Raw genomic sequence first — 24,643 nt, forward strand, 5'->3', positions numbered from 1 at the left:
TGTGGATGTGCTGTCCAGGTGTTATCACCTGTCGGAAATCAGACACCATGAGAATGAGTAGCACCCGCTCTCTCATCCCAGACATTCCATAAATTAAAGTTACACTAAAAAAACCTGGAAAACTAATTGAGTGACTTACTCTGGACCCTAAACAAAAGAGGAAGAGGGAGACAGAGGCCCCAAAATACAGGCAGTACTGGACAAGTTCTGCTCTGCTGGATCATGCTTGGACATTACGGCCTTAAGATCTGAACTACGTCAGGAAAACTGCTCCTGAACAGATTTTTAAAACACAGAAAGGTTTGTACATAACAAGATCACAATTACCTAAGAGTGTTACATCCCTATGACTCTCTTTTTTGTTCCAGAGTCTTTCAATAGCACAAGATTTTTGAGCCTGATGTGGACTTTTACAACTGAGCAGCAATCAGCACAGGGTGATATTAGACTGCTTTGGGTCCTCAGAACTGTCCCAACATAAACAATATTTACTTTCAAAATACATATGGCAAATGGATGAAATTACCATGACATGAAGATAAGTAAAATGGAAGAGAAAATTAGCAAGACAAAAGTTGAAAGCAAAGAGAGTTATGAGATGTAATTGGAAAGGAAATAATACCTGAGAGCAAGGACTGAAGGAATCTTGTCTGTGTGAAGATCATAATCTGTGACATAATAACCTATGATAGACAGACTGCCATTACATTCATTAACCGTGACCCAAGAAAAACGAGGTTTATTGCACCATAGTAGAAGATTAAGTGCTGTGTCTCAGGGCACTGATATTCTGAGGTGGTTTATAATTCTTTTTCCATTTGTAGTCATCAATTTACATGTTCTTAAAGAATGTTGATACTCTAAAAAGGATGAGTTAAAGACCACATTTAGTATACTGTTAAGTATAATTAGTTAACGAAAGCTGGGGGGGGGGCTAATATATATCATTAAGCTCAAGTATTCTCAGCTATGGGCACTTTTAATTTGTTTTTAACTTTATAGAACTCCTTCCAAGTGAAGACTAATTTATTAGTGTTTAGCTCATATATAACATTTTTATCTACTTAACCCTATATGGCTGCAACAGTCCAATTTCAGCATACAGATAGAAGTGTACTCCCCAGATCAAGAGAAAAAGCAGCAGGCATGTTTAACAAGAAGTAGCTACTCTTAAGAAAACCAAGAAGAATTCTGTATTTCCATTATGTAAACAGTATATAATTGTGCTATTGCAAATCACTTCACAGATGCCCTGGGAAACACAGGAGACAAATACAGCTTGCAAATTCAGAAGCTGTATTGCCACCTCAAATCCACACTTTTCTTTAACATTTTCAAAATATAAAGTTAAGCTAAGATCTTAAAATGTAGACTCTACATTGATACATGTGTAATCATTAACAGTTGCTATTGCAGCTGCAGCCACACCTATAAGAGTCTGTATGTGCATCTGAAGTTGATAAATAGGCTGATGACACTGTAAAACAGAAACATAACTACAGACTGATGGATTGTCAGTGCAATGTTCTTCCATTTGGACAACTCTGTGCACTTTCTTGCTTGCTGTACTCCCTAGACCACAAAAATTCACAGAAGAAACTTTTCTTCCTAAGGTCAGGGTCCACAAAAAGTGAGAAATTTATTACATATACTAGTGAATGCTATCCTTCCGTCAAGATATGGACAATCCATTGTATTATTTCACACTTTTGTGATCTGAGATTATCAATGTGCATGTTATTAAAAATCTGTATGCATATGTCTGTGTGTGTATGTATATATATATATATATACACACATGCTATTTTCAACACATTGTTCTGTGCAAGAGCAATGCTGCATTCTTGCTCTGACTCCTTTTTTCTCCAGAATCCACTCAGGATTAAATAAACTGTAACACTGAACCAGAGGTTACCCATATTATGATTATGACTCTGCTTTATCAACAGGTAACTCAGGAATTTGCTCTTCTCTCTATTCTAAAGCCAGATGATACCAGCACCACTGACCTCCTCAGGATACGTCAAGATCTGATTTTACCCACACTCTGAAGGACTATGCGAGTACAGCTTGACATGTTTTACTTAGGTAGAATTATTTGCATCAATTTTGTAAGACTGATACACTGTAATTTCTAATATATGTGGTGGAGGGTGTGGGGAAGAGAGAAAGGTTACAGTAGGTGGATCTCAGGAAAGGCAGGGGGAGAGGGAAGAGACACAGAGGGGGGAAAAAATATCTGAAATGCACACTGGTAAGAGATACATAAACACCTGAGAATTATGAACAGGTTCATTTAAATCTCTTTCAAAACTACTTCCAAGAACAACTCCTTTGCTGTGTGGTGCTTGACCTGCAGTCAAGACTTGTAGTTTTGAATTCAATTATAACTGGGGTCAATACTCAACTTCTATAGCAAATTCAACACGCATTTGTAAAGTTTCTCTAAAACCCAATTATCCCCTACCCAAATGACCTCATGTTCTTTGCCATGTAGCAAGATCTTGCATGACACTTATATGAAGTGTTGTACTGATTAAATTTCACATCCATTCATCCCCATATATTGTACATTACACATTATTTATATTCTCTTACAATGCATTGTTACTTTTTCTAGACAGAAACTGTTCTGAAAAATATACCTCTTCTCCACACTCCGGGAACTGAGAAGACAAAACACAAGTTACCATTTAGATGTACAGGAATGAGCACCTATTATAACAGAAGCAACCCAGTGATGGAAGGACCACGTGCACACCTACCTGGAATGTGGCTCATTTAACTACATACACCATTATAGAACGGTGTACAGATGACTTACCAATAACACAACAGTAACACAAAAAGTTTCCTCTGAGCACTTCCCCACAAGTATTTTCAGTTAGCACAATGACACAGAATAGGAACATGTGATCAGCATCTGCTAATTTCTCATTTTGCAAAAGGACAACAAAATATTTAATTCTTATTTTAATCCAGCAGCTCAAGACCAGAAAATGTAGAAATTTAAATCAACTGATCAGGGAAAGGAATGTATAAATAGAAGAAGAAAAATGCTCTGAATTCTTCACTAGAACTCCTGAATTTCGTGCTCAAGTTGAATCTTAAAATCAATTCAATTCCTACCCAACTTTCTAATGCAATAGACACTGTGACTTTGAAGGATCTATAAGCATGTTTCTAATCACATCCCAAATATACTCCCAAACATGGATTTTACTCACTTTAGGCACCCAAGACAGATTTCTTATATAAAACTCAGGGGTGCAATCGATTTCATTAACTTCAAAAGTTAGTTGTCTAGCACATACAAGGTAACGAAATTTAAGCAGGACAAATACTATACCAGGCAGCAAAGTGCATACAAAATGGCAAAAGAGATCAAGCTCTAGTTCCACGTTGCAGGTCAGAGTTAAAAAGAGGCAATACTGCTCCCTATGGCTGAGCTCGGTATCCATTAACAGCATGAAAGTTACATTACATCAGGAAGACAATTTTCTCTTCTACAAATTACAGTGGCTGAAGCTGCAACAAAATATATTTACTTTTTATTAATAATACTGCTGTCACTTTCCTAACTTTAAAAGTAGTGACTGGGCCATTTATCTGTAGAAAAGGGCAGAATTTGCACGCTCATGAAGCACCCTTTTACCATAGTCTTTATTCGTTCAGTTCAGTAAACTAGCAAATCCCACACACAATCCCTCCCTCTCTCCGAAAAGCTCATTCATAAGTCTGTTGACAGGATTTCAGCTTCTAAACACCATGTTCTTAACACAGTAGTGCCTCCCATTCAGGTGCCGGGCCAAGACATTATGTACAAGCTTTGTATTGCTTAGGTACATTCTCTTTTAACAAGGGCATTACTAAGATATACTGCCACTTTATTACAGGTATTATTTTGAAAGAGTAACTAAGTGGACATCAGTACAACATTAAAACACATCAACTAAGGAGTAGCACAGAGGCAGCTCCTGCTTTAAGGTAGTGGTGTAAAATAAATAAATATAGTAAGGTCATACATCTGTTTACCTTGTTCACAAGATGTGTGCAACAAAACCTTAACAAATGTCTATATTTAAAAGACAGCAAACATGCATGTTACCTTTTCTACACCAACACAGAATAAATAAGAGTAGTTGAAACTAAATATCACCCCATTCTTTAATTATGAAAAATTCTCAGGAACGTTAAATTATGCTGCTCTATGCCACTAGCACGTGCACCATTAATCTGCCTGGTTTGTATCACACATGCCTGCACCCAACAGGACAGGTTTACAGGCAAACATTCCCAGCCACACTCCTGCCATTTACACGGAGCAGTCAGCAGTACAGAAACAGTACCATGACTTCACCTTTTTGCACCACAACTGGATACTCAAAAACTAGCTGCAGAGAACAATGTCACAGCAGAGCTAAACACTTCTGATTTATTCACTCAATCAGCAAGTATTTCCTGGACACATTTCATGAATTTTCACTTGTTTTCCGGATTTCAGCTCATTTGGCTCTTGGTAACATGAAGATGAAGAAGTCAAATTTTTATGAAAATAATGGAAACCTGAGATATTTGGGGACTGATTCTAGTTTTCTAAAAATCACATGGAGGTACACAGTGTCATCTTCAATAGCATGCAATTTCTACCCCATGATTATATTAAGACCTTGAATAGTTAAAACAGGCTGCAGGCCTTAAAACTCTTCTTGGGTTTTAGAGGGTTTTATTGGTAAATGAGAGTGTACACCCATGCAGACAGGGGGTTATACTAAGACATACATAAGGTTACCACCTTACAGCAATACAGAATGGCTGGATGTTATTTGAGTAGGTACTATGGGACAATGGGCTCTCACAACTATTTTACAAGTTCAAAAAACTTGGTTTCCAGTACTGAACTTGTAGTGACAGTGGTTTACATCATCTCCCATATTACAAGACAGCTACGGATCCATGTAGATAGGATTAGACCACATTCAATGATGTTTCGAGGAACACCTAAGACTAAAAAATACATTTCCCATTAAAAAAACTTGTCTAACTAGTCAGCAGCCTAGGCGAACACAGTATTGTGTTCAGGAAGCACACAGATCAAGCAGAAATTAAAATCTAATCATTTTCTGTCCTCACAGGGTTTGGGTTTTTTTAAACCTTGTTAAAGTCCTGGATGAGCAGCTTCTTCTCTGTAATTCAGGCAAAGTACTCCAGGCTGTTCTGAAAAGCTTTGCTGGGAAGGGCAGTGTGCTGCACGGTGTCAAGAGAGCCCTCCAGAGAGGCAGTGGCTTTAACAACACTGCCATGTGAAACAGCAGGATCAGCTCATGATCAGCTCCGACTGCTACTGCCAAAAGTCCTTCCTGAAGACCAGCTCAGAGTTTTGTACACTGAACGATGGCACACAACCATGCACCGTATTCATTAAGCGCTGCTTAGAAATGAAAAGGTGGTACCTCACCCATGACTGGTCTTGAGCACAAACACTAACCACAGTAGAAAACTGTACTCCATTCCTCAAATGTTTTCCAGAAGTACCCTTCTTGTTCTAGTTAAACATTTAACTGCCAGGGCAAGGATGAAAACAAATCACCTAACCTTTCTGCAAACCCACCACAGCAAAAAATCCTGAATTCAACATATTGACTCATCACTTACTAAACTTCTACAACATCAAAAAACTGAAATCTCAAACATTCTTAGTTTCCAATAACTATTACGAACATAACAACTTTAAGCCAATACAGCCATGTATTTACTAGAAAAGATGCATTGTACATTGGGAGCAACAAGTTCTTTAAACCAAAAATCTACTTATAACTGCAAAGAATTTGAGTCCACTTATTTTAACAGCAGAACAAGTAAGCTTTCAAAAACAAAACTTGAAAACTAAAATAACTGAACAACAAAAAACCCTACATAATGAATGCTATCCCTTTAGACAAATAAAGGACATCTAGCTGGTTTTTTTTTTTTGTCTTAGAGAGACAAATAAAATCCGCAGTAGTGAAGCAAACCAAACTCCAAGAAAGTCGCCAATTAACCAAAGGGGAGAAAAAAAATCAAACCTAAATAAATTTTTAAAAACCCCAAACTTATACAGCGGAACACACAGTTTTCCCAAAAAATTTCATCCTACTTCACTTAGTTTTGCAAGTATCCTGCAAAATCATCAGCAACTAAGTACTTAAAAGATATTAAAATAAAGAAATAAAAAGGATAGTAATTTTTTGTTAAAAGACTTGTTTTCAATGCTCAAAAATCCTACACATCCGCAAACTCCCTAAGCTTTATGCAATACAGAAAAGTTAAGGACGGAAATCTTCAGATCCTCTAAAGAACCTGTCTGTCCTCCACAGAAAAACACATGAAACAGGGAACCACTGTCTTTCTCACACACACGCACATGAGAGAATGCAAGCAGAGAACACACAACTTCAAGATTTCCGTACCAGAAGCAGAAGATAAGGGGAGGCAAGTGGAGGGGGAACACGCCACCTTCCAGTTGACCATCAGATGCCACATGGGTGTTAGTAGCTGCCATGAAAACACATTATAACAACAATGAAGCAGAGCACATCTGCCTCTTTCCAGTGACACAGGGGTTAACATTAGCTCCATGTCAGCTCACCCTGCCCCTTCACAGGTGCTTCTGAAAAGGCACATACACTGAATAGCCCAGAGCCAGGAGGGGAAGAATGCTGCTGGGAAGGAAGGGACCCACACCCACTGGTTGCAGGACCAGGTCAAACTGCCTGCTGGCGTGGTTTTTTGTTTCCTTTTCCTTTCGACTATGATAAACTGTTTTGGCTTTCCACTTAACAATTACCACCAATGAAGGGAAAATAGCCCATGTTGAACACAGCTATACATTTTGCTATATCACTTTATCCTTGAGGGTACTGAAAGGAACCAAATATTTAAGTAAAAAGGAGAAAAAATATTTTCCAGCACAGCATACTAGCTATTTGTTTTTGTAGGGCAAATCCCTCAACCAAATCACTACTTGTAATTTGTTTATCCCTTTAACATTGCCAAGTTCAATGCAAAGATGACATTTTGAAAGGTTATGGGAGAAGGGGGAGCAGAAGAGTGGAAATGGGTTAATGCCATGCATGTTTTCTCCTGTGTTTTTCTTTGACACAGCAGTTGGTCCTGCGCTGGCCTGTAAGCACTATAATATTAGACACCTGGAATGTGAGGAATGTCTGATAACCATACCCTAGCACAGGGATAATTCCACAGCCATAAACCAACGATACGACCTTTGAGCTTTCCCCCGGAAAGCTCAAATGCAGTGACATTATGAAAAGGCTATTATGTGCAGGGTTGCTATAGGTTATTTGTATATACATGGCTGTATACTCTTGATAGAGGGAAACTGTGTTGTTATCAATGAAGAACTGTTAAGACACTCAGCTATTACTTTTAATCTGAGACCATGAACAGCATTCTATTTTCCCAGTAATTTCAAGTGCTCCCAATCCTACAATTTCTACATGCAAACCAGACTTGAAAATGTTTCCTTAACCTGTCTTGTACCACTCTGCTTCTCATTTCATACATTTACTGTCAAAGTATTCCTCTACAATACAAAGATGTACCCTTAGAAACACACAAGAAATACACAAGTAAAAAATCCAACCAAACAGAAATAAAGTAAACCACCAAAACCACAGACCCAGTCAAGCACTAGTTTGTGGAATTCAAAAAAAGGCATAAACTCTGCAATAATTTCCATATGCAAACAGGAGAAACATCTGTCCCCAAAGGTTTACCATTTAATTGAAGCATGGTATAACAAACAATGGAAGGAAAATGTCCATAGATTGGAGTACTTTATTAAATTAAATGAAAACTGAAACACTTATAATAGGGAATTTAAACATTTATTCTGTTATTTTGGATGATTTGTCAGCTTGGTTCTCTGTCAGGCACTAAGTATCAAAAGCAATCTTCATGGCAGATAGTTAACTACCATAGGGTTAAGTATAGAACTGAAAGGCTGAGGGAGCTGGGTCTCTTTAGCTTGGAGGAGACTGAGGGGTGACTTCATTAATGTTTACAAATATATAAAGGGTGAGAGTCATAAGGATGGAACCAGGCTCTTCTCGGTGACAACCAATGGCAGGACAAGGGGTAATTAGTTCAAAGTGGAACACAAGAGGTTCCACTTAAATTTGAGAGGAAAGTTCTTCTCAGTAAGGGTATTAGAACACTGGAACAGGCTGCCCAGGGGGGTTGTGGAGTCTCCTACTCTGGAGACATTCAAAACCCACCTGGACACCTTCCTGTGTAACCTCATCTAGGTGTTCCTGCTCTGGCAGGGGATTGGACTAGATGATCTTTTGAGGTCCCTTCCAATCCCTAACATTCTGTGATTTATGTAGTGTGAAAACTAAGGCTCAGGAAGAGAAATGCATTTCCAAGAAAGAACACAGTCAAAACCAGAGGAGAGTCATGATAGCTAATGTCAGCATTCAAAGATCCTCCCTGTCCCTGATGTTTCCCCCTCCTCCTTTCTATAATTTCGTAAAGACACCAGTCCAAATCACCCCACTACTCACCTCATCAGCTATAGAAAATTAGTCTGAAAATTTGGTGCTGCAAACTCCCCTTCACTCCTCTTGTAAACAAACACTTGTATTGCAAGGAACCTTTGGATTTATAGAGAGGACACTTGAAGACTCTCCTCACCTAACTCTGCTCCCATTGAAGTCAGCAGGAGTGTCATCAATTTCAGTAGCAGGACACTTAAATGTGTGACAAGCACTTCTGAAAAGTACCATCCATCTAAACATCTCAAATAACCTCACAAACATTGGACTTCAGCGCTGTAAAGCACTCCAGCCGGTACTCCAATCATTCCAGAAGGTGGGAAGAGCGAGCTTGAGTAAACCCCAAGGTCACTGCAATTCAGCTACAGACCTACAAATCGCACCCAGAGGGAGACAGCACCCCACTCCAAACATTATTCTCCATACTGAGTTCTTCATGTCCCAGTTTCTAGCTTCACAGAATCACAGAATGCTATGGATTGGAAGGGACCTCAAAGATCATCTAGTCCAATCCCCCTGCTGGAGCAGGAACACCTAGATGAGGTTGCACAGGAATGTGTCCAGGCGGGTTTTGAATGTCTCCAGAGTAGGAGACTCCACATCCACCCTGGGCAGCCTGTTCCAGTGCTCTGTTACCCTCACTGAGAAGTTTCTTCTCATCCCATGACTTGTTTTCTAGCAATTTTTAATGCATACTTCATCAAAGCATTACGTGTTTTGCAGAACACAGCTAGATGAGAGCTCAAAGGGTGCACTGCCCTTTGGCCAGCCTCTGAGCACTGGGCAGCTCTATTTCCAGATGCTACCAGAGAAAGAGAAATCTTTAAAATGTATTAACATACTAATACATTAAAATACATTTTAGAGATATTATAATTTAATGTGTTACTATATTAATTTTTTGCATGGAAAATGAATAAATACACCATTGATTTTATGAAACTGCAAGCAGCATAATACTAAAAAAAGGGAAGGAATATATTTATATTTTAATATTAATAATAAACCGTTAAAAAATCTGCCAACCCTTGGTGCAAACAAAGTTCCCTCAAATAACTTCAGTTATGGTTTCACAGAATACAGCCTCTAGAAAAATCTTTACATTCTTGAGAGTAGAGTGATGGAAGCCACAGCATGACTTATATATTAGTAAAACTGCACAAAACTGAAATAACAAGAAGCAGATGTAGCAAGTACGGTTCCTTTATACAAATCTAACATTGAACTTAAAAGTGCAAGATGCAGAAGTGTCAGGGTACCGTAACATTACAGTATTGTAAAATTACAATTACAAAAAGACTTCAGATATACAGATATTCTGGCCTACATTTAATCCCTTCCACCAATTATTTTAGTATGTAGAACTCTAGTTCATAATGCTTTTATTAAAATTAAACTGTGTTTCTTTGCATATTCCAAGACACTCTCAAAATAGTATTACAAAAAACAAAAATTAATGTAGAGTTCATTCAGCATTTCTACTGTTTTTATATTTCTTTATTCGCCATATTAACTGAACTCAAGTTTTAAATTAAATTTCTTCCCAGTGGCAGTATGGTTTGAGGAATGGGAAATATGCAACAATTATCCAACAGGAAACATCTAAGTGTTCTGCTGTGACTTCCTTGCCTCACACCCACTCCCAGAAACTGCCTTAAAAAAACACCCCAAAACCTGTAACGAATACCGCAAATTTTCTAGTAGTCACTAGGAGGAATGCAGCACACATGCAGTTTATTGCAGTGTGGCATTCTATTTTAAAAAAAACAACAACAACAAAAAACAGCTTTTGCCTCTCATGTCAAACTGACTAAACATCTTTCAGGTCAGATATGCTTTTTGGTTCCTAGAAGTAGTTCAAACAAGAAAAAAAAAAAAAAAAGATAAACAAAGAAAAAAAAAAAACCACAACAACAAACAAAACCAAGCACTGAACCCTTCTAAGCCTTTCCTCTACCCCCAGCATACAATTGCTTATCACATATCCCTCTTTACTCAGTACATTTGGCACAAGCAGTTGTTCATAGCAGGGAAAATACTTCCAAGGCAGTAATTTGCAAAGATTGCTGAGGAATTCTGTGAGATACTGTAAAAGGGAACCTGGAACTGCCAGATGAGCTAATGCTCTACTGACCAGACTGGAATAGAGCTGTCTACCTTTCTCACATGTGCAAATGCACTTCCTTCAGGTTTATTAGCAGTTTGCATCACTAGCTTAAAAAGATTATTCTAATTCAGGTTAAAAATTTACTTCAGAGAACATAGTTCATATTAAAACCTAGTCCTGGGCTACAGTTGCTAATAGCACAGACTAAATTACCATAATTTCTTCAAATACACCTACAAACATCAAAGCAATATTCACAATACTCCTGTGAGTACGTAACAACGTTTTATCAGCCCTGTATTTCAAGGTGAAAGTGTATGCAAGAAGGGAAAAGAAAGATAAAAATACCAGAGCGAGGTTATTTTGCACATTTTCAAATTCAATTGCTGATTAACTTTTAATTGAGGTAGGAGACATTATGTATTTTTGCCAACACCACTGAAGAAGTCATTCAACTCCTTGCAGACTTATGTGAACCTCAAGAAGTTCCTCAAGGCCAAGCCTGAGGTCCTGCCCTGGGTTGGGGCAAACCCAAGCACAAATACAGGCTGAGCAGAAAATGGATTCAGAGCAGCCCTGAGAAGGACTTGGGGTGTTGGTTGATGAGAAGCTCAACATGACCCAGCAATCTGTACTCACAGCCCAGAAAGCCAATTGTATCCTGGACTGCATCAAAAGAAGCACTGCCAGCAAGTCAAGGGAGGTGATTCTCCCTCTCTGCTCCACTCTTGTGAGACCCCTGGAGTACTGCATCCAATTTTGGAGCCCTCAGCATAAGGAGGACACGTGGACCTGTTGGAGAAAGTCCAGACAAAGGCCATGAAGATGATCAGAGGGCTGGAGCACCTCTCCTATGAGGACAGGCTGAGAGAGTTGGGGTTGTTCAGCCTGGAGAGGAGAAGGCTCTGGGGAGACCTTATAGCAGCCTGCTGGTACCTAAAGGTACCTACAAGAAAGCTCAAGAGGGACTTTTTACAAAGGCCTGCAGTGATAGGACAAGGGGTAATGGCTTATAAACTGAAAGAGGGTAGATTTAGATTAGATATAAGGAAGACATTTTTCACCATGAGGGTGGTGAGGCACTGGAACAGACTGCCCAGAGAAGCTGTGGATGCCCCATCCCTGGGAGTGTTCAGTGCCAGGTTGGATGGGGCTTTGAGCAACCTGGTGTAGTGGAAGGTGTCCCTGCCCACGGCAGGGGGTTGTGACTACATGATCTCCAAGGTCCCTTCCAACCCAAACCATTCTGTGATTGCATGGATGGCTCTTTGAATCAGCTCAACATTTAACAGAAGCCAAAACACCAAACAGCTTGGTTACCAAGTTACAAGGAAAGAAATTTTTCTATTGGAGTTTCTATTCTAAATTTGCTCCTCTGCTAGTACATGCAGAAAGATTAATTAAATCTGCTACTCCTTCCTTTCCCGAGGCTGTTACGACTGGACATTGGAACTCCAAAGACAGAAACCATGTCAGATACAATATCTTGTCTTAAAGTAAATTTAAATAAAAGAGTGGTTACATAGGAGATGCTCACCTTTACATTAATGATTAAAGACAACAAAACAAACAGAAGCCCATAAGAGAGGCAATACTTTTCAAGACAGCTACTAAAATAGCACCATAGCTAAACAGTATGCCACAGTCTTTCTTCTTTGGCAACAGACAGGAACACATAATAGACAAATCCTAAGAGTTAAATCACAATGATGAAAGTAAAGAGAATGCTTCCCAGAGGGAGGGAAAAAAAATAGTTTGGCCTTGTGCACACACTTCAAACTGGACATTTGTTAGAAAGAATTCTTCAAACAGCCTCACTACAGAGAGCATTACAGAGCTACTGCAACTCATAAGCAAATATATCTTTGAAGTCCCTTTAATGGATTCTTATTAAATAAACACTTATTTAACATTTTATAATGAGCCACTAGAGTTTTTCCTAACCTTTTTTTTTTCTTTCTTCTTCTGTAGAGTTATATGCACAAACAATGTTTTTAAAAAATAAATATAACTCAAAGTTGACATTTCTTAGATTTACAGTAATCTATTTTCTGGGAAATGACATACAGTCAATATTGAATTCTAATAAAAATGGAAAGGTAACCCAAGTTGAGAAAGTAATCAATTACTGCAGCAGTACAACTCCCACAATGCTCACAGCAACACGTTCCATCTTGAATGGAAAGAAATCACAATTATTCTCCACTTTTGACTAAAAACATGTTACCAGTTCTCTCCATCTGTTCTAGTCTTGTATGAGCAGCCTGCAGTCCAGGCTTGCCTTCTTTAGGGTGGTCAGTGGGTTGTATTCTACCTGGAAGTCAGTAAGAAGTGGATTATTGGAGGGACCTGTCCTGTTTAACCTCTGTATCAGTGGTTGGGAGGAGGCATCAGAGTGTGTTCTCATCAGACTTGCAGATGACATCAGACTGGGGCAGGTGGAAATCAACACTGTCAAGGACATGACCACTGTTCAGAAGGATTTGGGCTACAGGAATGGGCTACAGGAATGGGCAAACAGGAACCCTCAGGATTCAGCAATAATAAATGGGAAGTCCTGCATCCAGGAAATAAATGCTCCTTAGAGGGACACAGGCTGGGACTGATCAGCTGTGAAGCAGCTCTGGGGACCTGGTGGGCAGTGAGCTGGCAGTGATTCAGTGCCCTGGCTGCAGAGAAGGCCAACAGTCTCCTGTATCAGCCAGAGTGTGGCCAGCAGATCAAAGGAAGTGATTACCCCCTCCACTCTGCACTCAGCAGACTGCATCTCTAATCAGACTGCATCCAGTTCTTGTCTCCTACAGCAAGAAAAATATAAAAAAACCAGAGTAAATCCAGAGAAAGGCCAGCAGGATGGCTGGGAGCACTTGTCCTGTGAGGAGAGGCTGAGGGACAGGGGTTTGTTCAGCCTGGAGAAGGGGCAGCTCCTACCTGCAAGGAAGTTTTCAAGACGACTGCATCAGGCTCTTTGCAGGGGTGGGCATGGTGGGAGGATGAGAGAAAACAGGCATAAGCTGAAACAAGTTCAGACTGGATATAAGGAAAAAAAAAATATCACCATGAGGACAGGCATGCAGTGGAACAAGCTACCCCAAGAAGTTGTACTTGAGTAACTCTGATCTCACAGCTGATCATGGGGTTTGCATATAATTTTAAATCACCACACTTCCAAACCATATGCACACATATACATATATATGTATTCACTCCTGCCTTGCCTTCATTTCTTGGAGCTTAGAACTCCATCAGTGTGTATCTTGACTACAAAAAAATATTCTTTGTTACTTGTTAAACCAAATACTGAGGTTTCATAACAATTCAAGTGGATCTAACCTGGCTATCACAGTTCTGCTCTTCCTCCATGCTACATGTACATGCTTCTTCTCTTCTACTTGTGCTGGCAATCATCTGACTCTATAGTAAGTCAGTTCAAAGAAATAAAACAGTAGGAGAGACTGAAATATTTTTTAACCAGTACAGCTGCCTAACAAGTTCACTACTGGTACAAATGCCAATGCAAGAGAGAGGGTGGAACCTCCTGCAGTCCCAGTTCAGATTGGTGTGAACTAGTCATGAAACAAGAGAGTTAGGAACAGACACTGAAACCCTGGTTCTTGCTGCAGACTGTAGGCAGTACTGTAGTATACGTGATTACTACTACTACTCTTAACGATTAAGCTGTTAAAACAGGCATATAAAGACTAAGCATGCAAAACTGGAGGGGTGCTTAACTACTTTGTGTAGTTTTTAATGAAGATTTTGGTGGGTTTTTAGACTAACAATGAACTTTAGCTGGTTGCAAAGCCCTATTTCTGAGAAAATGGATGAAATTACAGAGAACAGCATTTCATTCCTGTTGTATTATTAAATGTATTTTGAAATGGCAATTAGGAACATTTATTTTTATTGCAATACCTTGATCTACTGGCTACTTGAATTTCAAAGAAGAACAATGTAAATCAATGAAGTGCCCGATCCTGTGAAGGACACACAACTTCACAGAACAAGCCAAGGAAACTTCCATGTGCAGCCTCCTTCTGCACCAAAGTCAAAGGCAGCCTTGCCATTGCCTTCAGCAATGCTAGAAGCAAATTTTGTAGGTGATTAATACCCTAGTTACCTGACTTTTGTCATGTTTGCCAAAATAAAACCTAAAAATATTTTATCCTTCTGTGAGAGGTTTTACTTTTGATGCTTTGACTTTTTTTTAGCCAAAAGTAGGCTCTAGTAAGGAAACAGTTTAAAACAACTGCTAATGACACTGAAAACTACCATACTTTCTCAAATACTAAGCAGAGGCACTTTCAGAGAAAAGCAACACCTAGGCATAAACAATTGATTAAACAGTAATCTCCCACGCTATATATATCTTTGGTACTGGAAGAGACAAGTTGCCATATAAGCAATGTTTCAATAAATTCAGCTGACTAGAAAGCTGCAATTTCACAGACTTCTTGAATTTCTTAGACACGGTATTTTTAAATGATTACTTCATAAAAATCACTTTAAGTATTTTGTTAGATGTAAAGTTTTTATGCAGTTTGAGTAATGAAAAACCTCAACATGAGCTCTCACAGTGGAAACACATAGTCACTCCTTGCCAAGATAAGCATTACATCTCCATTTGCCATTTATTATTCTTTTAAACTGAATAGAAAAGATTGCTCTTAAAAGATAGTCCATATACAAATCTCTGCTAATTACTCATGCAATCTCTTTAAGCTTCTCAATGGAAGTACCTTACTATCTCTCATAAATGAATCCACATTGGTTGCTTTCATGAAAAATCTCTAACATAAATATTAATACTTTGAGACACTATTTTTTTTCTCCAGTTCTACCTGATATCCTTAGGTTCCTTTGGGAAATTACTTCATGTATCATTCAAACTTTTAAAATAAAACATATCTATTTGGAGGCTAGGCTTCTGACTCGTCCCATAGACATGAGTCATCTAAAACAATTTCCAGAAGCATTGGAAAGCTTAAAAGTAGGTGCACTGTAATTAAATAGGAGTCAAACTTCTTATCTGTTGAAAATACCATTAGGTACCTGCAAGCATTTCAGTGCTTTACAGTATATTAAGTAAAGCAACTATAAGTAAAATTAAGATTCAGTCAGAAAGCGTACAAGCATGGAATTCGACCTAACAAGAGGACAGATTTCCAAGCTCATGACAGTCCATGCAATTCTTTTTTAGCTTATCTTCTGCAGGCACTCAGAGTGGCTAAAGTTCTATTTTAGAAAGTATGTGAAAAGCTTAGGAAGGAAGAGAGGATCGTGATTATTCACAGTCCAGGGAAAGGAGAGGAAAAAAAAAAAAAAAAATCTGTTTTCTGCATTTTAGACTCTCGGGATTCCATAGTAAATTTAAGAGAAGAAGCTGGAATTTCCTGATCTGGCAGATATAACCTAGGGTGGGGGAAGGATAATTCTCAAAAGAGCTTTAATATGTGGGCTTGGAATTTTGCCAGACAGAACAATGATTGATTTAAATCAGCCATAAAAAGGGAGATTTGATCTTCTGTCAAGTCTTCGAAATGGTAGAAGTTAACAGGAATCATCAGCGCTGCCTGCTTATTTAATGAAAAAAATCCACTCTCTTCTTTTAGTTCTAAACATTTTTTAACGTACACGCAGGCTGATCATGTCAGGGTTTCAGTTGTCATTATACCAAGCATGTCTTTTTGTGCCATGCTATGAAGAACTGAACTTTTATAGGTAAAAACAATAAGGAAGAAATGCAGGGTTTTGCAATAAAATAAAGCACCCACATTCCTTCCTAAAGGTGATCTGCATAGCTTTTCACTGCTTTTTTCAACCCAGCACCTGTGTTTCATAAGTTTTTACACTGAATAGTGGAAAAATTCTGCGCTTTCATTGGAAGTCCAAGTGAAAGGGTCTAACTTCTGTCCTTTTTGCTGACTTCGCTGCTTCATGCTACAGATACAAAAAACATTTCATTTTGCCCATCATATTTGCTTTCCTTCACCTTACTGCTTTTTCCATGTTCAAGTCCTCATATTTCTATCACTTGTATTTACAATAAACAGCTTGTAACAAGGTCTCTGGTTTGGTGTGCATAAACTTACATGAATCAGAATATCACTTTTAAGAACAAGAGACTTCCACCAAATGGTACCAGAGCAGTTTCCAGGTACCAGTACTGCTCATTTCTCAACATCACAGTATTTCAACCATTATTAGCATTTCTATATCAACACATATAAGACATTCTGTCTAGAAGTGGTTCCTGCCTTCAGGAATCTGATTATAACAACAGACATCTTTTATTTGGAATCCTAGAATCCATAACCACACACAAAGCCTAAAAAACCAAACACTGCCACATTTGGTTTTTTATAATGACATCTGTCTTCTTTCGACCAGAGCCTGCAGAAGAAATGTATCGCCTTCAGCAAAAGAAATGGACAGTTTGCAAAGTAATTAACAGTGTTGTCTTCTTGTTTTTCCAAGCCTGGATTGTTGTTCCTGTTGCCAGCTGCTGGGAGATATGCAAGGAAGCAGCAGTGCTTGGTGACCCTCACTGGCAGCCAAAGAATTAATCTGGCTGATGGAGCATGGCAATCCACTGTGCCAGCTGAAATAAAGCAAGCTAGAGCATTTTTTGACCCTTTCACTGGGTTTTGGGAAAACAAAATCTCTTCCTTTCACAAACCTGTCTAGGAAGTTTAATTGATGTCTAAAGGACCTGTACTGTACTGATGCTCACTACACTTAGACTATAACCAAAGTCCTTTACGGGTGGCCCAAGTACTTGTGAATGGGTTGTAACAGGGTGTGCTGCAGTGTGGTAACTGCTTCAGACGGCAGGGACACCGGAAAAATGAACCACGTGGTGCGATACTCACACTGGGCAGAAAGACTGCTAAGTCTGTTTGTCCATAGAGCAGAGTATCACTTGCAGAACATGATTTGCAGTCACTAGGCACAGACTGAGGTAGACAGGGGTCAGAGAAATCCCTCAGGTGTGGTATGGGGAATGTCTGTAGCCTGCAAACTCCCCACTAAGACAACACAAGGACCAGAACACCCCACCCTGACCTTCATGTCTTTGTTTCCTTCTGTTTTGCTCCCATCAACTGCTATATGCCTCAGAGGAAAAAAAAAAAAAAAAAAAAGGGGAGAAAGCCATTTCCAAAGGCAAAGGTGGCCCAAAACACAGCCAGGGCCTTCAGAACGCCATTTTTGAGGGTCTGCAGAAGGAAGGCCTGGCTAAACATATCTTTGTGGCCCAAGAACCAGAACAGAGCAAATCATGCTCCTCCCGCCAGTCGCTAACAATCCTAGCTGTCAACAACCTAAAACATTTTGAGGATTTCAGGGCATTTAAAAATGTTGTGTTCTCCTGCTGCCATCACCCTTGCCCACCTTTTATTTATTCCATACTATTCATACAGATGGAGCTATAGATTTGAATAGGCTGAGATTCACTCTTGCCACCACACTCCTGTCTTCTGCTTATTCACTCGAGCTATTTTCTGAATGAAAAGAGAAAAGATCAAATGCTAGAAGAGAGGGAACACAGGACATGGCAACTGAAGTTGGGAACTGCTGTTGATAAAAATCTGAGAGGAATTTATGGAGACTACGGATATCCTTTGATTGGTTAAATATTTCTAGTGATAGGCACACACCTCTCCGTGCTATCTAGAGGACAACAACTACATTTCACAGGAATTTCTACAGCTTTGTTTCTTTTCATTCATCTTTCTCCCCGGAGTATTTTCAAAATACTCAATTTTCAAAACTGCAACCTAGATTTTCCTGTTGCCTCGGGTTAAAACAGTCAGGAACCAGGCCTGGGATGCTCAGGTACCCTCTTCTGTTTCATTATTCAAGGAAAATGGTTTTTCTATAGCACCAAGTCATTCTGAGCCACGAAAGGGACTGGAATCTGATTCTTTCACATTCCAGACCAATACCCTGACTAACAAGCAATAAAATCTTCCCAGTCTTTTACACTCCCAAAAGAGCCCCTGATAAAAAAATGTAATGAAAACAGAAGAATGGAATGTTTTATTTAGACTTATCAACACTGCAACTTCTGAAAAAAAAAAAAGTTTATTCAAAATACTTTAATTAACTTCAATTGTCACTTTGTCTTAAGACATTCCTTTTCTCTCTTCTCATCTGCCTGTCTTGTTAGTGACAGACCAATGAAATGTCCACCTGCGGAAAAACAAGTAACATGCCACTGCTATATTGATATTTTTAATAAAGTATTCAAGCAGTATTGCTTTTGTACACCACTGTTATGGATGCTTTCCCTGTGACAAATGTATCTCTTATAAATTAAACAGTTTTCAGTCCATCAGCAACTATTAGTATACTAATTATTCATGACATAATTTACAGCTTCCAGTGCAAAAAACAATGCAAAATAAGCAGCATCTTTGTCATTCTAAGAGAAGCATCTCTGTATATCTTAGGTTGAAATGACACCTTTTTTTTTTTTAAACAAGAAAGCAATTAATGATAAAATTACTATGCTTCTAAAATGGCAAGAATCTAAGAAATAAAACAAGCCATGCAGTACCAAGAAGATTAGAAAATGCTAGGGTCATCAAGAACCCCATGTAATGTAAAGGCAACTTCAAGATAGGCCCCAATCAAACCAAATATGCAGCCAGCAGGCCAACTCGTCCAAGTCCATCCACAGGTAGTAATTTAAAAAACAATCACAGTGGTGAATAAAAGCTGTTATGATCTATGAAGTACAGCAAGGTGCCATTCAGGAGAGTTGTTTTCAATCATCCATCTCTGAAAGTGCTTTCTGGAATAAACTTTAAAGTGTTGTGCCTTCTGAAGTCATATTTGAAGGAACACAAGAAAACCATAACTGGATGCTTTTAATATATTTAGTAGCAGTAACATTACCTGTGGGGAGGCTATTCTGTTTGCAGTGTATCTTTAATAAATCAATCACTAGATGTAATACACACTTCCCTCATCAAATTCTAAAATTCAAGTTATTAGTACATGCTAACTGCTGGGTGTTGGAGACGCATATCAATACAACATAGAGCAGAGCTGGTCTTCAAAGTGAGAGAAAAATTTAATTTCCATAGTTTTGCTTGTAGGATTGACAGCTAGAGCAAAATGATGCTTTAGATCATTTTACAGACATTACTAAAATGGACAGTGGTTGAGTTACTGCCATTACATTGCAAAACAGCACTAGTAACCCTCCTATTACCCTCAAAATTCCAGTTCCAGTATAGTACATTTTAGTTTCCTTGTTCTGCATCTACTTTATCATCACCCAATTTTTTTATTAAAGGCACAAGTGTCTGGGAATAAGGGTTTCATGTCAGGGTATGGTAGTAAGTACTTTCCTTGAATTTCAACAGATTACATCAACACATTACTTGTCTGAAACTAGTCTTTTTTTCCAAAATATGATATTTAGTTAGCTTGATGATCTAACCCTGATAAAGTCACATTTACCCACACATGCCTAACAAATAATGAAGGAAAGGCCAGTAATAAAATCCTGAAATATTTGCTTTTAGTAATAGCAGGCCAGTCTTCCAGAGAAAATATTTTTTCCCTTTTTTAAAAAAAAGTGGTCACAGAATAATGTATGTGGGAAGGAACCTCTGAAGGTCACCTGGTCCAACACCTGGCCCAATGCAGGACAGCTCTGAAATCAGACCAGGTTGCTCCAAGTCATGCCCACAACCACTCAGAGCAATGTGTTCTAGTGTTTGCCCACAAATCCCAGTCTATGCTGCCCTGGTTGGTTTTTTTTTAATTCAGTAAATCATTGCAATTCCATTTGCAATTTTTTTTTAAAGCGCCTTGTAGATACAGATTATATATTGGCCCATCAGTTTCAACGTAACAAAAAGTATAAATTCTGTCTCCATGTTAAGACACTGTGGCTTCTATTAAAAAAAACAGAATTTTCATCAATTGCCTGCTGTTACTTTCACATACATCAACATCTGTATAGAATACCAGTCAGTATTGATTTAGTAGACCTTCTGTATCTAACTTATCCTTAGTCTCTACACCATCCAGAGATTGTGCTTTCACAAGCAGTAGTCTCCAGTACCAAAGCCAATTTAAGGAAGATGATCCTTTTTTTTTTTTTTTTTTTTTTTAAGGAAAAAGGAAGCAAATTAACTTTTCACTGATGCAGTAGTACTACAAGCTTTTGTTGGGATATGACCTTTAATTGTCTTAAGTTTAAAGTATTTCAGTTCTTATACAGTTTTTTATGTAATTGTAATACCCCCATCAGGACATCGCCATCCTCAAGGCCACATGAAACCTTTCATGATATCTGAATGTTACTGCGTTCATCATCATTGTGTGTCTCGAACAGATGGATGCTATTCACACCCAGTGAAAAAGAGAGCATTCAGAAAAAGTTCTAATTCTGCCTATTTTTAAAAGCTTTTCAAATCAAGTATTACAAAATAGCTGTTAATGAGTTTATTTCCCAAAGATCTGTTAGAAACCTACTATCTCAATAAACAGCAATGACAGTACTGCTACATGGAGGGTCCTGTGATAAGCACTGTCACCCTTCCACAACAGCCACCTGCAGTGGAATCGTTTCACAAGAACTGCAGGCAGCTGCCTGAAGCTGCTCAGCTATCTAGTACAACTGCCAAACCTAGAATAAAATAACAAATGAAGTGTTGATTATGGGAACATTACTTTGTTGTTTGGGTTTTTTTGGTTGTTGTGTGTTTTGTTTGTTTGTGTGTGTGTGGTTTTTGTTTTAATATACTCTTCATACATTTTTACTATACTAGCCACATAAGGCACCACAACTATGACCAGAAAGAAGATACCTTACAACTTTTCAGCAAAACCTGACTGGAAAGAAAGGGACACAAAACATTAAGTATAAGATATTTTAAAGATATTTAAGACAAAACCCTTAACTGTTCCACATTTGTCCTCAAAGCTCATTTTCTTGCCAAAATCTTCCCTGAAAAAATACAGTTTTGATGGCTTCATACATTCTGAGCAAATGGGCCAGCCAGGTCCTGAATGCAAATCAGCAACCTGCCACAGCACAGAAGTCCATGGCTCATTTTAATCATCATAAGTCATGCTAGCAAGGCAGAACAGCCACCAGACAAGCAAACAAGAACATAAACAAGAACCAAAAAGTGTAATCCATATCACCATAATAATGTTTTCCTATGAGCAATTCTCCTTCTAGACCACAGTATCATCAGTTTAGCTAACACACCAGTGTAACCAATTAACAATTCTGCAAACCTCAAATTTGAGTTCACCGAATTCTTTCTCTCAAAGAGCAGATCTAAAAAGAGAGCCTAGGGATTATAAATAACAGAGGAAAACCAGAAAAGAACATGCGAAGCTGAGAAACTTGAATAAATCATCTGTTTACTGTGTAAGTTCCTGTGAATTAAGCCTTCCTTACTGCAGTAGTAAACCACTGACTGCACTAGCCTGGCTAAAAGGCTTACAGTGTTTGTGTGCTTTGCTGCATCCCATAATTTCTCTAGTCATTTGAACACTATTTCAGGAATGTCCTGTAGCGGTCTCAAATGATTATTCACATCCATAGCATTCTACTGTTTACCAGAATGACTGTAGATATGTTAACAGTTCACTTTAAACATAACAATACTCACAACATGACAGAAATAGGTTTTTACTCCATGTCAGGTTGCTGTCTTGAATTGCATCCTCTTATGTACAAGCATTTACTATTCAAGGCTTCAGCAAAATATATTCTAAATATTTAATACTTCCATTCCAAATGATTCTTCTTCACGGTGTAACCCACTGAAGCCCCATTGCAGCCTGCCACTTCTGCAACAAACAAGACTGGCAACTGCAAAAGAATGTGGGAAATAAGAAAAGCTTTGGCAAAACTCCTACTGTCCAGGAACACTAAGATCCAGAAACACAGAAGACCTCAGTTTCTGAGGGTTCTTTACAGATCTACATTCCGAGCCAGTAAATTAGAGGGAACACTATTACTTACTTCAGCAGGGTGAAATTCACGTCAGACACGTGAGATCACATCATCTGAGCAGTATTTGTTTTCTCTATTTCACTCCAACTCTGTGGACATTGCAGTTCCAGTTTTGGCAGTTTGTCACTCACTGTTCACTCTGGAATTCAGTACTGATTAGTTCTGTGCCTTAAACTCGTACCACAGCTTATTTTGCAAATCTCTCTGAGAGAGGTCCATGGTACACCAAACTAGAATTGTTTACCACTATACAATTCCATCCAAACTAAAAAGGGAGAGGCAAGTGCAAGTCTTTGCACTAAAAGTCTCAAGCAATAAAAAACAAACAAAAAATCACCATACCACACCATTTGGGTTAGATCCTGCAGACAAGAAAGTTGTCCATTACAGGGAATGTGATTAAAATCAATATAATGCTTCAGAAAAAAATGCAATCATACATAATATTTGCAAGGTCATACTTGCAAATTTATCACAAGTTGCTGTACAAGATAGCATGTGTTAAAAGACAGTCACTGACAGAATGAGCTGAAAAGGACCTGATTTTTCCTTTTGGTAATACGTGACCACACTGAGAACACTGTACAGGTCTTGGGATTATGGTGGTCAGATCTGGATGGACACTGGACTTAAGTACACCTGGGAATACATCCCCAGGAGTATACAAAATGCATAATTAAGTCCCCCATATTCTTTAAGGCAGAATCAGGACCTACCTTCTGTCAAAGTTTTAACAACAAATTAAGAACAGAAGTAATGTGTTAGTATGTTCCTACACAGCTATCACTTCCTAAAGAAAAGAAGCTACTAAGCTCCTAAACTTCTGAAGGTTCCTGAGTTTCTCACAGGATGCTTGCCATATCTCTTTACAAACAATAAAAATTTTAAATTACATTATGTGATGTTGTACCAAGAAATCATATGTACACAGATACACTGTGAATACACAGCTTGAGGTAACTCACAACAGCAGAAATGTTTTAAAATTTAAACCAAACCCCACCTACCAACACACATTTGACATTTTGAGAAGTACATTTGAGTGGTGGATGATCTATGGACCAGAAATGTCATTTTGCTCGTGAGGAAATTTTATACCCTACACATCTCAGACAAAAACAACAGAGGCTTACTATAGGTCAAAGAAGCTTAACAACAGTAAGCAATGGTAACCACAGACAGTCCATTAGATTCCATTACATGTGCCACTTTCTGCATTGCCCTCTCAACAGCAAAAAAAAAAATAATTCAAATGTCCCCTCCCTAGATCACCTCCCAGCCACTCCAGCCTTACTGCACCATAAACCGTCCTCCATGACCACTGGTCTCCACAGGGTCTTTGTGGAATGGAAACCCAAACCAGCAGCCCCTGGTTGGGCTCTGTGTCAGGCTGCAGTGAGGAGAGCAGCACCCACCTACATACAGCTCCTGCACAGCCAGAACGGTTCATGAAAATGAATGGAAACACAGGACGACACTGTAATCATTTGCTAAACAAAAGTATTTAAAAAAATCTAGTTCATAAATCTGAATCACATCTATTTCTCCGATACACAGTGTTTATTAACCAAATGAATTTTTGCACAGGGTTATTTCTAACAGGAAATAAGAGTTTTCATAGAAACATTTTGTTAACACTGGTGAAGAGGTAGAAAGTTGTAAGTCTACATAAACACTTTAGCATAACCAAGGAAATCAAGAATGAAGGGACTAGGCTTTGAATAAGAGTACTCTTTCTCAGTCCGATCATCAGGCCATGAGACAGGCATTTCTGGACTAGACCACAGTTTAACAATTGACGGTATTAAACAAAGGAAAAATCCCACCCTATTGTTTCCTCACCAAGAACAAAGAAAGTCTTTCCCTGGCAATTTTCTGCAACCCACCACAGACAGTGTGTGAGGCCACAATGCCCAGTTTTTTGGCTAAAGCAAGCCACACCTCTTCTTCTGGAAGTATTAGAGAACCACAGAGCAAATAACCGTGCCC

The 24,643-nt window shown here is 38.7% G+C and overlaps 1 protein-coding gene across 3 annotated transcripts in view; it reads right to left on the reverse strand.

Moving 5' to 3' along the window:
* Positions 1-24,643, reverse strand: part of WWC2 (WW and C2 domain containing 2) — a 100,393-nt gene that overhangs the window by 66,610 nt on the left and 9,140 nt on the right. The window lies entirely within an intron of this gene.

Source organism: Patagioenas fasciata, chromosome 4 (genome assembly GCF_037038585.1).
Source record: "Patagioenas fasciata isolate bPatFas1 chromosome 4, bPatFas1.hap1, whole genome shotgun sequence".
NCBI lineage: Eukaryota > Metazoa > Chordata > Aves > Columbiformes > Columbidae > Patagioenas > Patagioenas fasciata.